Source organism: Dama dama, chromosome 14, assembly GCF_033118175.1.
Source record: "Dama dama isolate Ldn47 chromosome 14, ASM3311817v1, whole genome shotgun sequence".
Taxonomy (NCBI): domain Eukaryota; kingdom Metazoa; phylum Chordata; class Mammalia; order Artiodactyla; family Cervidae; genus Dama; species Dama dama.
In genome coordinates, this window is record NC_083694.1 from 49460836 (window position 1) to 49477407 (window position 16572).

Sequence of the window (16572 nt, forward strand, 5' to 3'; positions counted from 1 at the left end):
GTGCTAAGTCACTCAGTTGTGTCTGACTCTTTGACCCCATGGACTGTAGCCTGCCAGACTCCTGTGTCCCGGGAATTTTCCAGGCAAGAATACTGGAGTGTGTTGCCATGCCGTTCTCCAGGGGATCTTCCCGATCCAGGGATCAAACCCAGATCTGCCTGCATTGCAGGCAGATACCACTGAGCCACCGGGGAAGCCTTCGACTGTCCCTCACCAAGCACCAACTCAGCACGAGTCATGTGCTAGGCACCAGCTCTGGAATGGTGACAGTCACAGGTTCTAAAGCAGAGATGCCCTGGGGGAACTGAAGGAATCACAAACCTCCAGAACATAGCTCCCTGTTCTCAGGCAAGGAGCAAGGCAAACCCGAGGATCTGTGCTACAGAACATGGGCCCTGCAGGTGGCCGGGCCTGATCTTTGCTTCCTGTGTCCACTGCTCTTGAAGCCCAGAAAGAACAGTCTCTGGCAGACTTTCTGGGCATGTGGCTTGATGCTGCCAAGAACTGACAGCCAGTAGGAGCCCCAGAGTCCTCGGAGATCTGCAACAGCCACTCAGCAGGTGACTCTAGCTTCAGAATGAATACACATTGCCCACATACAGCATCTGTATCGGGGTGGAAAGGCGAGCCCCCTCCTATCACCTAAATGCCGAGTCCCTGATGGTCTGCAGCAGCAGTGATTGCCTGGTCCCAAACCCAGGTGTCCAGGCCTCCTTGGGGCCCTTAAGGAGCCCATTCCTATCCACTTGCTGGGCAGGAGTCATGGGAATGGGATTCAAAGGTGGAGATGACCCAAGCTGACCAATAAGAGAGCTGAGTTGCCCTGGCCACTGTGATTGGTTTAGAAGGGGAAGCACATGACACAGGTCAGTCCAATCAGTCGGTATCAGGACCGGGAGATGCTCTTTTTAATGATGGATGAGAGGATGGAGCCTGGAGGTGCTGGTGGCCATCCTGTCACCAAGGGAGCACCAACAAAGACTGGGTTCAGATAACATCCATGTCCTGGATCACACCACACCTGAAGCCAGATCTATGCCTGAACTTTTCAGTTATGTGGGCCAATACATTCCTAAGCCAGTTTGAGTTGCATTTTCTGTCCCTTGCAACTGTAAGAGAACTCTGATAAACTACTTCTGTCAGGGACCACTTTCTGGGTGCCCAGCAACTCACAAACCTAAGGCCACCTACTATGTGCTAAGCACTCAAAGTTATATCACTGTCCTTCAGAAACCAGACGAGCAAAACGGACAACAGAATTCACCTCCACAAAACCAGTGAGCACCTACCCCCACGTGTACTTTAATTCTAGCTTTTCTTTGACTGCAGTGACCAGTCCCCCTGGGTTGAAATCCTGGAAGGCACAAACTTTCAAGTTCTGCCTTGAGGCCACTTCCAGGCTTCTCCTGCCCAAATCAGCCTTTCTCCTCTTCTGCCACCTGGTGAGGTCTGCAAGCACTAACCCCTCAGCCTTCCTTGGCACGAGGCTCTAGGTCCCCTTCAGGTGCTGACTATGTGCCTGGCCCGAAGCCTCGGACCACCCAACTCTCTCACTGGGAACAGGGCAACATCCTCTCCTTTTTGCACACATGCAGATGGAGATGCAGACCAGGACAGGTGGACAACCTTGTTTAAGGTAACAGGGCTGGTCCAGGTGGCATGGTGGAGCCCAACTCAGATCCCAAGTCTGTTGGATTGCATAGCTCATGTTCTTAACTGGACTAGGCTCCCAGCCCTAAATGCCATGCTGTGCATATTTCTCAAACTATTAATAAATTCCAGGTCAAAGAGTGGGACAGAACTGGAACTGGGCCTTTTTTCAAACTTTGGTAAAATCAGCTGGGTCCCCTAGCGTTTGCTCTCACCACAAGTTTCTCCCCTCCCCAAGGCTTGGCTTATAAAGGAACGGATCCAGGAGAGGGACAGAGTGCCCATTTCCCTCTCCATCCTCCCATATGTGACTCCCTCCTCCCATCCCTCCTCCCTCTTCTCCACCCTTGTCATTGTTGTTCAGTTGCTAAGCTGTGTCTGACTCTCTGTGACCTCATGGACTGCAGCACGCCAGGCTTCCCTGTCCCTAACTATCTCCCTAAGTTTGCTCAAACTCATGTCCACTGAGTCAGTGATGCCATCCAACCATCTCATCCTCTGCTGCCCCCTTTTCCTCCTGCCCTCCATCTTTCCCAGCATCAGGGTTTTTTTCAATGAGTCGGCTCTTCACATCAGGTGGCCAAAGCATTGGAGCTTCAGCTTCAGCATCCACCCTCTAGGGGAAAAAAATTACCAAAACACAAGGAGGAAAAAGAAAGAAGGCCCTGCATTGGTTACACCCACCAACTCATGACGTGGCCCATCCATGCGCCAAGCACAAAGCTCATGGCCAACCAGGAGGAAGCAACTTGACTGAGGCCTCGCCACTGCAGGGAGAGCCCAGCCCTTGCCTTCTTTCCCACCCGAGTCTGAGTCAGCAGCAAAACACCTGCACCTGTTTCCTTCTCCACCCATTACCAGAATACAGAGAGCAGACTGAAGCTGCTGGCCGACTGGTCAGAGAGCGAGTTCTCCCTGGCCTAGTTCCCAGCAGGAGAGCTCCCTTCCTAAGAAACCCGGGGGAAGGAAGACATTTATATCCCCATTTAAAAAAAATTTTTTTTTTTTGCGGGGGGAGTGCCACACTGTGTGGCAAGGAGGATCTTAGTTCTCCAACCAGGGATCAAACCCTTGCCCCCTGCAGTGGAAGGACACAGTCTTTTTTTTTTTCCTTTTCCATTTATTTTTATTAGTTGGAGGCTAACTACTTTACAATATTGTAGTGGTTTTTGCCATACATTGACATGAATCAGCCATGGATTTACATGTATTCCCCATCCCGATCCCCCCTCCCACTTCCCTTTCCACCCGATCCCTCTGGGTCTTCCCAGTGCACCAGCCCCGAGCACTTGTCTCATGCATCCAACCTGGGCTGGTGATCTGTTTCACCCTTGATAATATACATGTTTCGATGCTGTTCTCTCTAAACATCCCACCCTCGCCTTCTCCCACAGAGTCCAGAAGTCTGTTCTGTACATCTGTGGGAAGGACACAGTCTTAACCACTGGACCATCAAGGAAGTCCCATATATCCCCATTTTATAGACAGTCAAACTGAGTCTCTGGTGGCTTGGACAGAAAAGAATCTGCCTGCAATGCAGGAGACCTGGGTTTGATCCCGATCCCCTGGCGGAGGGAATAGCAATCCACTCCAGTATTCTTGCTTGGGAAATCCCATGGATAGAGGAGCCTGGTGGGCTACAGTCCATGGGGTCGCAAAGAGTTGGACATGACTGAGCAACTAACATTTTCTACTTTAAACGGAGGCCCAGAGGATGGTGTCTGGAATCTACTGCCTTGACTGCTAGGCCACTGGCTACTACAACCTGGAAGCACACTGGAAACACTCTGGCTGGAACGCTCTGCTCAGTGTTTAAGAGGCATCAATCAGCTCAGGGGTTAAACACATGTGCAGCAAGCCGCAGGCCCCCGCAGATGTAAACAATTACAGAGAAGTGGGCGACCAGGGCCCGGCCAGGGCTCTCCGAACGACGCCAGCACACGAGGGCGGCCGAGTCTGAAATTCCCGAATCTTCAAATTCCCGAGATCCGTATCTCAACCAGATCTGGGCTTTCAGAAGAATTTAAACCAGATCCAGGCTGCAGCCCAGACAAACAGCAAACCTGGAAGGCCCACTGTCTCAAATGCTGCTTCAGAAGGTGAACTAAGAACAGGCGTCTCCCACTTGACCTCTACGTCCTTCAAGTTCCTCACCTATAAAATGGCAACAAAGATGGTTCAGAGCAGCAGTCCTGGAACTCGCTACCTGGATCACATCCTGGCTTAGTTCCTGACTAGCTGTTGGATCCCAGCAGGTCACTTCTGTGTCCTCATATGGGGAATGAAGGTAACAATGGTATCTGTCTCCCAGGGATGCAGTGACAGCCTATGAGCAACAGATAAAAAGCTCCAAGTTGGGGCCTGGCACAGAGTGAGCCCTCAGCCAACGCTGGCAGCCAATTCTGATGCAATCAGGAGGATGCCTGACCCCACAGCGGGGGCAGGGAAGGAAGAGGGCATCTTGGGCTCCCGCAGTGGGAGGTACCCAAGGCCGTGGAGCCTGTGAGCTGCAGGGTGGTACACTGATCTCTGTAACTCGCTCCTGATTATTCTCCAGCCCAACTGAGCAGCTGCTCCAGGAAGAAATAAAATATGCTTTGCATACTTTAAATGTTTCACTTATGAAAACTAGTGGGGCCGCCTTTTGAAATTGTTTAGCAATAAAGTCAGTAATGAAACTTCCCGAGGCTCTTACCGCCGGAGCCCGGGTCAGGGAGCCTGGGCGGGGGCAGGGGAGCAGGACAGGCCGGCCGCCAGTGTGGAGCCCACAGGGGCTTCCAGAAGGCGCCATCTGGGATTTTTCAGAGGGGCACTGGGATCACATCCTGGTGTCCTGATGTGAAATTGGATCCTCCCGCTGGAAGTCGAGCCCCAAGCCAGCCGGGGGGCAGAGGGGAGGGCCCTTCCGGCCTGGGACGCTTTCCCACACTCCAAGGGCACCCCGGTTTCCAGCCAATTGAGTTAATTGAAAAATTACCTTAGGCTGAGAAACAGCAGGCCCAGGACACGTGGGCTGGTTCACAGGAAACCCTGCTTGGTCTCTGGCATGACTATATCTTCAACAACCTGTATCTGGAAGGCCAGGGAACGTGCTCAGCATCCCAGGAACGGAGGAAGCTCCACGTGCCAGGCACATCTCAGAGTGTGATGTGATGCCCACATTACAGATGAGGAGACGAAAGCGCCGAGACCAGGGCTGGCTGGCTCCCCTGAGATGCTTCTTCCCAGAATGCTCTTCTTCCACTTGCCCGGGGGCCCCCCAACCCCAAATCCTAACAAACAGAGCTCAAATGGAAATACAGGATGCAGACCAGCTAGCAAGGCCGGCTGGAGGCCTTCTGGCCAGCCTGGAGCAAAGGCATCTTCACATTCAGAGGCTGCCTGCACTCAGGCTGATACTGTTAAGCTGAGCATAGTGCTTTTCACTTTTTCTTCACGGTGCTCTCACCTCTCTTAATGCTTATCACCCAAACCCCTGGGAAGATTACAATGGTGGGTTTTACTGTCCTCATTAAGGGGCAGTCAACCAAGGCCCAAGGAATGGTTTCTCCACTTGGCCAGCTCACCCAGGGATTCTACGATGCATGAGGCCTGGGCCCACTTCTCCCACCTTGGTCTTCCTCCTGACACCCTCCTACTCCACCCATGCAGACGGCTAGGTACAGCCCTGCCTCTCTGGACTGTCTGGTCCATTCCCATCCTCCTCGTTCCCCAATCTGTTCAAAGAGCCTGGAGCACCCCCAGTCCATCCCATCTCCAGAGGCCTTTGCAATCACTGATTCTGAGGCCTCAAGTGCTAAGTCGCCTCAGTTGTTGACTGACTCTCTGCGACCCCATGGACTGTAGCCCGCCAGGCTCCTCTGTTCATGGCATTCTCCAGGCAAGAATACTGGAGTGGGCTGCCATGCCCTCCTCCATGGGATCTTTCCGACCCAGGGATTGAACTTATGTCTCCTGCATTGGCAGGCAGGTTCTTTACCACTAGCGCCACCTGGGACCAACGGAGGCCCTACAGCTGTGTCCCTTCTCCCACTGTGCTACAACTTTCAGGATTTAAATAACCTTATTTAACCCAGGGAATTTTAGCAGTGTGGTCTATGAACCAAATGTATAGTCGAGACACAGAAAAATAAGTGATATTTGTTTTGGTGGGGGGCAGGGTGGGGAGAGCAGTGGGATGAGAAAGGCAAACTCAAGTCCCTGAGTTACTACGTCTGTGCACAGAACTTCTCCCCGCATAAGAAAACGCCACCTGAACTCAGAAGCTGCACATCTGACTTCTAGCTTTGACAGATCCTCACTAAGTACCTAAGCTGAGTGACCAGAAACACCTCAGAGGCGAGTTGACCTGAATTTGAGTCGCAGACACTCACTGACCTCTTTCTGCCTCAGTTCCCTTACCTGTAAACTGGGGCAATAACAGTACCCATCTCATGGGCTGCTGTGAGGATGACATGAGTGATTACACCCATACAGCCCATATAGACACACAGACTATACACATATAAGAACAGTGCTTGGCACAGTCTGAGTGCTCTGTGCAAGTCAGTTTTCCACCCTGCCCCTCCACCTTCCAGAAGACACATCCTTCTGTTCTGAGAACCCCTTCACACCCTCTGTCCAACAGCCTTGTCCTTGGATCCCCAGGGGCTTCTCCTGGAAACTCCTGACCCAAACCCCCACGTAGAACATTTCTTGCTGAGCAGTCTCCAGAGTGGGGCTCCCAGCAGCTCAGTCTGGTCGCTGAGGCAGTACCCATGAGATCCTAATCTGAAGGCAGGGAAGCCCCCTCTATCTTGCCACCCACCCTCCCTCACTTTTGCCTGTTTACGGGCTGAGAAAGGCAGAGATGCAACTTGAATTCCTGCTTTGAGCTGCCGCCAGTTTGCCACCAAACATCTCCCTCTCTGTCTGGCCCACTCCACCAACATTTCGCAAAGGTCAAATGCTTACTCTACTCCGCACGCTGCCTCCTGGGAGAGCAGAGGAGAAAAGAATTCAAAAAATGTAAATTGAAAAAACCCCACTGCTCGCCATCCCCCACTCCGCCCCACACACACTGGTGCACGCATGCACGACTCACCCCCAGTTCAACAAAACACGCAACTGTGTCCCAGCCCCTTGATCTTAAAGAAAAATAAGAAGACAGAGCAACGATACAGAATTTCAACCCACAGTGACCAGCGCCTGGGCTGTCTTCCTTGGAGGAATACAAATGACCTTGCCAACCCAGAGCAGGACATCTCTTGCACAGAACAGCATCCGTCCAGGTCTTTCTGGAAGCTCCTGGCAGGAACCATGTAGTATGCATCTCAGTACCAAGTACAGTCCTGAGAGCTGAGGTTAGTACAGGGCACGAGCTGGGGGCAAGGGAAGTCTTACATCAGGCTGAAACTCCCCAGGACCGTGATCTTCTGGCCAGAGGTGCTTTCAAGACCAAACATGCTTTCCTTTGAAGTCTCTCTCTTCCACGGCCCTCCCCCCACCACAAGGGAAAATGACTCCAACGAAAGGAGAGCAGGTTCTAGGCTTGCCTGCAGCAGAATCCAAGTGTCTGACTCGAATGAAGGAATGAACAGAAAGAGAAAGAGAGGAATTGGAGGTGAACGGTTCTGAGCAGGTCAAAGACGTTTTTTTGGTCTATACATAGCTGCATGCGTGCGAGTGAAGTTGCTTCAGTCAGTTGTGTCCAACTCTCTGCAACCCCATGGACTATAGCCTGCCAGGCTCCTCTGTCCATGGAATTCTCCAGGCAAGAACACTGGAGTGGGTTACCATGCCCACCTCCAGGGGATCGTCACAACCCAGGGATTGAACCCACATCTCTTAACGTCTCCTGCACTGAAAGACAGGTTTTTTCCCCATTAGTGCCACCTGGGAAGCCCATAGACAGCTGACCCTTGAACAACTTGGGGTTAGGGTGCCTACCCTCCACACAGTCGAAAATCTGCATGTAACTTACAGTCAGCTCTCAGAATCTTGTTAGATTCTACTCTCTGAAGATGGTGTAAGAGTGTAGTAATACTATTGAAATAATCCATGTATAAGTGGACCTGAGCAGTTCAAACCCATGTTGATCAAGGGTCCACTGTATTTTATTCTCACAAGCCTGCCTTCCCCTGCCCTACTCTGGTGAGAACTTCTAGATTGTTCCTCTTCCTCTTCCCCCATCCACAAACTTCAACCTTGAACATCCGGCCTTTCATGCACATCTTTCCTGATGCATCTGAAACAGTGTGGATCACTGAGGCTGCTCAAGAGGAAAGAGAAGAGATATGTGTGACTTTCCAGGTAGCTCAGTGGGTAAAGAATCCGACTGCCAATGCAGGAGACACAAGAGATGCAGGTTCAATCCCTGGGTTGGGAAGATCCCCTAGAGATGAAAATGGCAACCCACTCCAGTATTCTTGCCTGGAGAATCCCATGGACAGAGGAGCCTGGTGGGCTACAGTCTATGGGGTTTCAAATGACTGAGTGTATATGCACCTAACTGGGGTGCGTGGGCCTGGGAGGCTGGAGTGTACACCAAACAACACACACACATCACACTTCGCAGATGCTTCAAAACTGCTTCTACAGTTGGGCAAAGCAGCCGAAAATAAGCCAACTGAAGAAGCAAGCATCCTAACCAGGAGCAGGTGTTAGCATTGTGACTGGACTTGTAACAAGAAAAAGCCCTGCATGCTGTGGGCTTGCTACCACATCCTTCGGGGAGCTGCAGGCGGCTCACCAGCCCGGCCTGGGAGGGCACTCCTTCCCCGGTGGCGGAGGGCACATAGCTGTGGACATTCCAGGAATCCGCAGCGAACCCCCACGCACACCCTGGTTGCTCTTCATCCGGGAGACCCCGGACAACAAAGCCCAAGCCCAGGAGGCAGGGGACGAGGGAACAGCAGCCCTCTGGCCCTTCTCCAGGTGAGCTGACAGCACAGATTTCAGCAGAGACCAAGATCTTCTGCTAAGATCCCTTCAATAATCATGAAAATTAACCCACAATAACCCCACTGCCCAGGAAATGGTTCCTGCTCCTGATCTCTGGAGAAAGCTATAAATCTCCTTCCAAATTAACATTTGCTCTGCATGCACACCTGCAAAAAGCTCATGTAGGGGAAGTTGGGGGGCAGGGAGAAAAACCAGACCTCCAACCCAGGCTGGTCTGGTTTGGAAAGGGAGGTAGGTGGCTGACTCAAGTTAAACATTTCCAGGCAGAGAAATTCAATCTCCTATTTCAACGGGGCGGCACTGAATGTATTGTTTTTCTCTCCAACCTCCTCTCTGTATCTCCTGGTTGCATGCACATGTTCAGAGGACCCCCTTGCCAAGAGGCGAGTGCTCTTTATTTGGCCATGGATGCTACTTACGGACCCCAAAAGGAGGATGTGAACTTGTCCCTGGATGTCTCTTCCTTCTGACCTAAGAGCTCTCAGTGCCAGGGGTAGGGGGTGGGGGATGGTGGTGTTGGGTGGTCTGCAGAACTGTGACCTAATTCCATAGCCCTGTGGCCTGGCCCAGGGCTATAATACCAGCCCCACCGGCTCTAAGTGCATTGCATGGAGTTCCTAGTTCCCTCTCCCCTTGCCTGCTGCCAGGGGGGCCCTCCTGATGTCCCCAGGCTCCTGAAGAGTCTTCTTAAACATCAGGAGAGCCAGGAACACACGGCTTGGTCTGGGGAACATTCTTTCCTCGGATGTGCGGGAAGCCAGCAGTTCTCTCCGCGCTCACAAAGGGCTCCTAGTGGGAGATGAGGAGACTAGAAGGCTAACTCAAGCTGGGTGGATCAAGGCAGGACATCCCGTCCTCCAACTTCCCCAGCACAATCTGCTCTGCCCTGGCTGGGATTAAAAAAAAAGATGCTAAGAGAAAGGAAGCTGGTGCAGGAAGGTGTACTGGCTCACGGGCCACAGCGGCTGCCTTCTCGGGTTGGGCGGGCGGGGGAGGTGTCAGCATATTGAGGAAATAGATTTAGCTTGCAAGATCCTCAAATGGTAGGACATGGGCTAATGCTATTGTGAGATCCATTTGGGGCTCAATATAACAGTGAATGCTTAAAAGGAATCAAAGACTGTAAGGGCTGCTGGAGAGGAAGTGTGTTTCCGGTTCCTGCAGGTGTGCCAGCTCAGGAGGAACACCTGTACTGGACAGGATGAGTCAGTCTGTCTCCCGAACTTCACTGCTTTCCCAAGGCAGCAGCTCCATATATCAGGGACCTCGCCCACCCTGACAGACACGGCACATGGAACAGTCACCTGACCCAGGGTCTCACAAGCTGTTGATGAAGCTGAGACCAAGCAGATTCTCTGTCTCCCAGGCATCTCAGAGACTGAAAAAAGTCATGCAAGAGCAGACCCCCTGGCAGGGCAGTAAAGCAAGATGGGCAGTTTGGGAGAATCCTTGGAAATTCTTAGGGGGTGGCACTGGAGATAGGACACTGTCCCAGGCCTCTAGTGTTAGCATCCAGACCCCACGTGGCTGGCCTTGGACTTCTTGAGGTTGCCTTTGTGTCCTTATAAAGCAGCCCTCCTCTGATTTGAACGCCTTCCTGTGAGCACCTGCTGTTTGCAGCTAAAACACCACCCTGCAGTGGGAGGCAGGGCCCTCCTTGGGGGTCACTGGGCTGGGTGAAGGCTCAGCCATGGCCATCAGACCTGGCAGTCCTAAGTCTGTGAGGGGACGAAGTCCAACGACTTCCCCAAGGCTCAAGGCTCACTCACGCGTCCTCTCACTCGGGCTCACCCATGGTTCTCTGCGCCCATCCCTGTCATTTACCTCCCCTCATCACTGCTCAGCACAGAGCCCAGACATGGACCATACACCACGAAAAACAAAGTAAAAGCTCAGTCATGGCCAAGACTCAATATCCCAACAGGCAGAAGAGTACCTGGTGTGTACAAGGCCGGATGCACACATTCCCCACCCTATGGAAAGGTACCTCCAGTACTGCCCACACCAACCAAACCCCATACTTAACAAACATCTTCTTATTATTTGCAACCCATTCTACATGCCTTATTAATAAAGGAGCATGCACGCATGCTAAGTCACTTCAGTCCAGTCTGACTCTGTGTGACCCCATGGACTGTAGCCTGCCAGGCTCCTCTGTCCATGGGATTCTCCAGGCAAGAATACTGGAGCGGGTTGCCATGCCCTCCTCCAGGGGATCTTCCCAACTCAGGGATTGAACCCTCATCTCTTATGACTCTTGCATTGGTAGGTGGCTACTTTATCACTAGGGCCACATGGGAAGCTAATAAAGCAGTGACTCCATTTATTACTTACCTACTGTACAGCAGGTCTTGCTGGGTGGGTTCCCTCATTCCCATTACAAGATGAAGAAACTGAGGCTTGGAAAGATGAAGCACTGTCCCCAAGGGCCCTGCTGTGGGCTTCTCGCAACTTGTAAGTCTCTGACAACTGGAATGGGTGCTATCTCTGAAAATCTCATTGACAAGATTTACCTTGCCCTGCAGATTTTATCTCCTATGGGTCACTGACACTGGACTTTTCCAACTTGGCACCTTTCCAGCAAGCCCTGTATTACTCCAGTGCCTGTTATGGTATAAGGCTAATATAAATAATGTTTCCTGAGCACCTACTATGTGCCAAGCACCACGGTAAGTCCTATGCACAGGTCATCTCATTTCATCCCCACAAAGCCCTGCTAGATAGGAACAGCACCCTCAATTTACACAAGGAGAAACTGAGGCTCAGAGGAATTAAGGAGTTGGGGATGATTTATACCCAGGCAGTCTGGCTAAATGGCCTTGAACACCTGGTACATGGTCTCCATCATCCCCATATTTAGGGCACTAGGTCCAGGGACCTGTCTTAGGGTGGGGGCTTGTTCTCCTCCCTGGAACTGATACTGAATGAAATGGGAGCCAGCACCTATGCCCTAGGCTACACCAGGAACAAAGGCAAGCCAACTATGCCCTTTTGCTCAATTCTCAGCTTCCCAGGCTGCCCACTCCCTGCCCTGCTGTGAGAAGGTAGCCGTTGCCTGCTGGGGATGCTATGAATTCAGGTCATCTCCAGAGGGAACCAGTCAATGCTCTCCAGGGAGATGGCCAAGCTCCAGATGCAGACCAGAAAATCTGACTCCTGTGGGAAGGCTGGGCAAAGCCAGATGCTGGCTGGAGCGCCCAGAGCACCAGCTGCTGCCACTGACCTCAGCGTGCTCGGCAGTACCAGGGACATGGCAGGGGGCTGGCGAGGGGCACCTCACAGCATGCAGGGGAGCAGGCACAAGGGGTGGGGTGGGGTGCTCACATCAAGCCCACCCAGGCCCCACACTCAGGAAGCCAACAGTTCCCAGGGTCCTCCTACAAGCCTTCCTGGGACAAGTGTGACTTTAAAAAAAAAAAAAAAAAAGCTTAAACAGAGGGATGGGAGAAAGAGAAATAAGGGGTCGTGATGACTTATGCCCCAGAGACTATGAAGAATCAGAGACAGCGAGTGTCCAGCTGGTCCTTGAAAATAAGGAAGCAAAGGGGGAGACAGTAACAACTGACAAAAGAGAAAGCCTGGATCCTCCACGGAGTTCTAGAACAGGGTCTGGCCCAGGCTAGGGGCTCAAGAAAATCTGCAAAATAATTGACTGATAGTGTCTACATCAGAGGCTTTCCTTTGATCCCACAACATCTAGTGAGGGGCACACACACACTGGCTGAAGGAAGGAATCCTCACATTTCACAGAGGACAACTCCTGCCTCTGCCTCCCAGCTTCCATTTCTGTGATGAACATTCTCCCCAACTTTCCTTTGGCTAGTACCCCACTCTCAGCTTGTGTGTTTCCCTGGAGACTCACAAATCCCTACCCCAACCTATTCCAAAAGCTATAGTTCTTCCAGTAGTCAAGTATGGATATGAAAGTTGGACTATAAAGAAAGCTGAGTGCCAAAGAATTGATGCTTTTGAACTGTGGTGTTTTTTTTTTTCATTTATTTTTATTAGTTGGAGGCTAATTACTTTACAATATTGTAGTGGTTTTTGCCATACATTGACATGAATCAGTCATGGATTGCAGAAGACTCTTGAGAGTCCCGTGGAGTGCAAGGAGATCAAACCAATCAATCCTAAAGAAAATCAGTCCTGAATATTTATTGGAAGGGCTGAAGCTGAAGCTGAAACTCCAATACTTTGGCCACCTGATGTGAAGAACTGACTCATTGGAAAAGACAGTGATGCTGGGAAAGATTGAAGGTGGGAGGAGAAGGGGTGACAGAGGATGAGATGGTTGGAAGGCATCACCAACTCAATGGACATGAGTCTGAGTAAACTCCGGGAGTTGGTGATGGACAGGGAGGCCTGGCGTGCTGCAGTCCATGGGGTCACAAAGAGTTGAACATGACTGAGCGACTGAACTGAACTGAACCTAGTCCAAGGAAAGGCACATGACCTGAGCCTGCCAATCAATGCATTCCTTGCTACTGGACTATGTGATTGGCTCAAAGCTATTGAATAATTAAAACTAGCCAATGAGAGTCAGATCTGGGATTTTTGCTAGAAATACTGGAAATGAAGGACTCTCTACACTAGAATCTCCAAAAGATAAAATATTGCTTAGACTTGTTTGGGGTCACTTTTGCCTCCTAACTAGAAAGGATAAAGCTCAGAGGAAAGGAGAGCTGGGAGATGACAATCCTCTGAGCCTCTGGATGCAGACATGCCTGAAGCTTGCTTATGCAAGTATTAGTCACTCAGTTGTGTTTGGCTCTTTGCAATCCCCTGGACAGTAGCCCACCAGGCTCCTCTGTCCATGGAATTCTCCTGGCAAGAATACTGGTACTCTTGGAGTGGGTTGCTGTTCCCTTCTCCAGGAGATCTTCCCAACCAGGGATTGAACCCCAGTTTCCTGCATTGCAGGCAGATTCTTTACTATTTGAGCCACCAGGGAAACCTGCTTACCTCTGACCAATTCAGTTATGGGGAGCTACTGATTTCCCTTACTATAAGTCAGTTGCGGTAGTGTTTCTATCATTTGCAACTCAAATAGTCCTGTAACTACAGGACTCTGGGCAGGCAGTAGGAAAGTAGGAAGTGCAAACAATACAAAGCCTAGTGTTTTTTCTTTAACAAATAGTATTAAGCTTTAAGGACAAACCTCTCTGAGCCTCAGATGCCACCCTGAATGCTGGTGATCACGCCTCCCTACCTCACAGGCTGAACAGGAAGAGTAGCCAAACCCTCCTACAACCTCTGTTATCTTTTTTTCTTTTTCTTATCTTTTTCTCACGCTGCATGGCATGTGAAATCATAGTTTTGCAACCAAAGATCAAACCCATGGCCCCCGCATTGGCAGCTCAGAGTCTTAACTACTGGACCACCAAGTAAATCCCAACCTCTGTTATCTTTAACATGTTAAGGCCAAGAGAAGCAGGAAACCCACAGTCCTGGGACAGACAGGCTGTCAGGGACACCTGTGCAGCACTCACCACACCTGAGTCTCTGGCTGGAGTTTGCAGAGCTGCCGCACGACCCTTCCACTTGACAAGGAGCCCCACCCAGTTCAGACCCACAAGGCAGCCACAAGGAGCTTCCCACCAAGGCTGGCACCCTCGAGGGACAGAGTCCCTTTGATATTCCTCACCTCAGACTCTGCCGTAGCTCAGGACAGACACAGGTGAGGCTGCAGAGTCGATTGCAGTGGGGACAGGAGAGTAGTGGCTACCGTGGGCTCCAGCCAGACTCCAGCTGGACTCCGAGTTGAATCCTACCTCCTCTGCTTCCTGGCTCTAGGTCTTGGGGCGAGTTTCTTAACTTTCCTGTGCCTCAGTTACTCCATCTGGAAAATGGGATGATTAATGTACCTAATTTATTCCAGTTGTTTAATGCAGGCGACCCTGCAATGCAGGAGCCATGGGTTCTATCTCTGGGTTGGGAAGATTCCCTAGAGGAGGAAATGGCAACCCACTCCAGTATTCTTGCCTGGAGAATCCCATGGACAGAGGAGCCTGGCAGGCTACAGTCCACGGGGTCACACAGAGTTGGACATGACTGAAGTGACTTAGCATGAGTGACTAACACTTAACACTTAGACCAGGCTCCCCTGCGTGATTTTCACAAGTGCACATAAAGTGACGAGACCTTCCAGAGAGTCTGCCAGTGACAGGGGTGTGGAGGGGAAGCAAGAGTCCCTCTAAGCAAACAACTGCTCAGAACACTGGTACATCCACCTGGCAAACAGCAAGTCTCTGAAAAGAACCCACAGAACAGAACCAGCAAGTCAGCCGAGAAAGCAAGGAGGTGGAGCTGGCTCAGTGACAGCAAGAGGGCGGGGCTCTGGCCCACGGTCATCAGGGCTGGCCACAAGCATAAGCCCGATCACCTTGGAGAGATGGTCACACGGGGACATGTGGTCTTTGGGGAAGCCACTGATGCCACCACCGGAGCCCAGCAGGGAGGGGAGAAGAGCTGCTCGTCATTCTAAAACCCCTGCAGCTGCCCAAACACACAATCCAGCCTCCTCCAGCTGGGCCCCAGCTAGCTTCCGCGCCCAGTGAACTAGGATCCTGGCTTAGGCTTGAGGACAGAGAAGCAAACAATGAAAAGATTCACTGATGTAATGGATTCTTATTTTCTTCCACGCAAGCAGCAGGGGTGCAGAGGGCTTCCCAGGTGGTTCAGTGGTAAAGAATCTGCCTGTCATTGCCGGAGACGCAGGTTAAATTCCTGGGTCAGGAAGATCCCCTGAAGGAGGAAACCCACTCCGGTATTCTTACCTGAAAACTTTCATGGACAGAGGAGCCTGGTGGGCTACAGTCTATGGGGCTGCAAAGAGTTGGACATGACTGAGCACGTGTGCACACTCCCCCTTCAGGGGGTTGGGCAGCCAAGTACAACCACCAGTCCTAAGATGCTCCGCTTCTGAGTTAGGACCCCAAAGGTCTGCAGAAGCCTAATTCTAGAAAGGGAATTGTCTAGGCTCTGTCTGGACAAGTTGGGGGAGCAGAGGTACCTTAGGAAAATTTTCAATGACAATGGAAACACAGAAAGAGTTTTTGGTGCCTAATTTTCTGAAAATAACCTGACGAATGCTGTTAAGACTTGCTGGCATGACATTCATAATTCCCAGTAGAGTATTTGGTAAGTGTTCAATAAATATAAGAAAAAAATTTTTTTTTCTGAAAATATCCTTGACTTTTAGGCACAATAAGGGGAAGACTGTTTTGTGTAGGACTGTTTTATCTACAACTGTTTGCTAGATACTAAGCAAAGATTCTGTTCCACACAAGCACGCTGTAATAGTCTGCAGAATAAATGAACCAAAGACCCTCATGGACTCCATCACATTCAAAGATTCTGGAAACTGAAATGCAAACTTTCCACATGTTTGTGGAGATACAGTGACCAGGCAGTAAGAATCAACCTGCAATGCAGGAGACCGGGTTCGATTCCTGGGTTGGGAAGATCCCCTGGAGAAGAAAATGGCAAGCCACTCCAGTATTCTTGCCTGGAGAATCCCCTGAGCAGAGGAGCTTGGCAGGCTAGAGTCCATGGGGTCACAAGAGTCTGATATGACTGAGCGACTAAACCACCAACCACCAGTAACCAGGAGATACAAAGATGAGGGCAGGGGTCAGACTCAATGGACTCATCATCTTACATCATCAGACCTGGCCCTCTGGCTGCTGGGCCTGAGAACAGGGTCCAGGGCAGAGGAGTGAGGCCAGCAGCACCCAAGCCACACTCCCCAACCATCCCACTTCTGGCTCTTTTGGTGGGTCGCAAATTCCAAGAGGGAGGAGGGATGTACTTACTCTCCAAACCCAGCAAGTCCTGGTGGGGCTGCAGGTGTTCTCCATATGCCGCCCTCCCTGCCAGGGGAGGTCCATCCAAAGGTGCGCCAATACAGCTACCAGATTCAAAGTCGCCTAAGGCCCTTCCTAGGCTTCCCTGGTGGCTCTGTGGTAAAGAATCTGCCTG

The 16572-nt window shown here is 51.2% G+C and overlaps 1 protein-coding gene across 2 annotated transcripts in view; it reads right to left on the bottom strand.

Moving 5' to 3' along the window:
* The window catches only part of KAZN (kazrin, periplakin interacting protein), a 506697-nt gene that overhangs the window by 145752 nt on the left and 344373 nt on the right, over positions 1-16572 (bottom strand). The window lies entirely within an intron of this gene.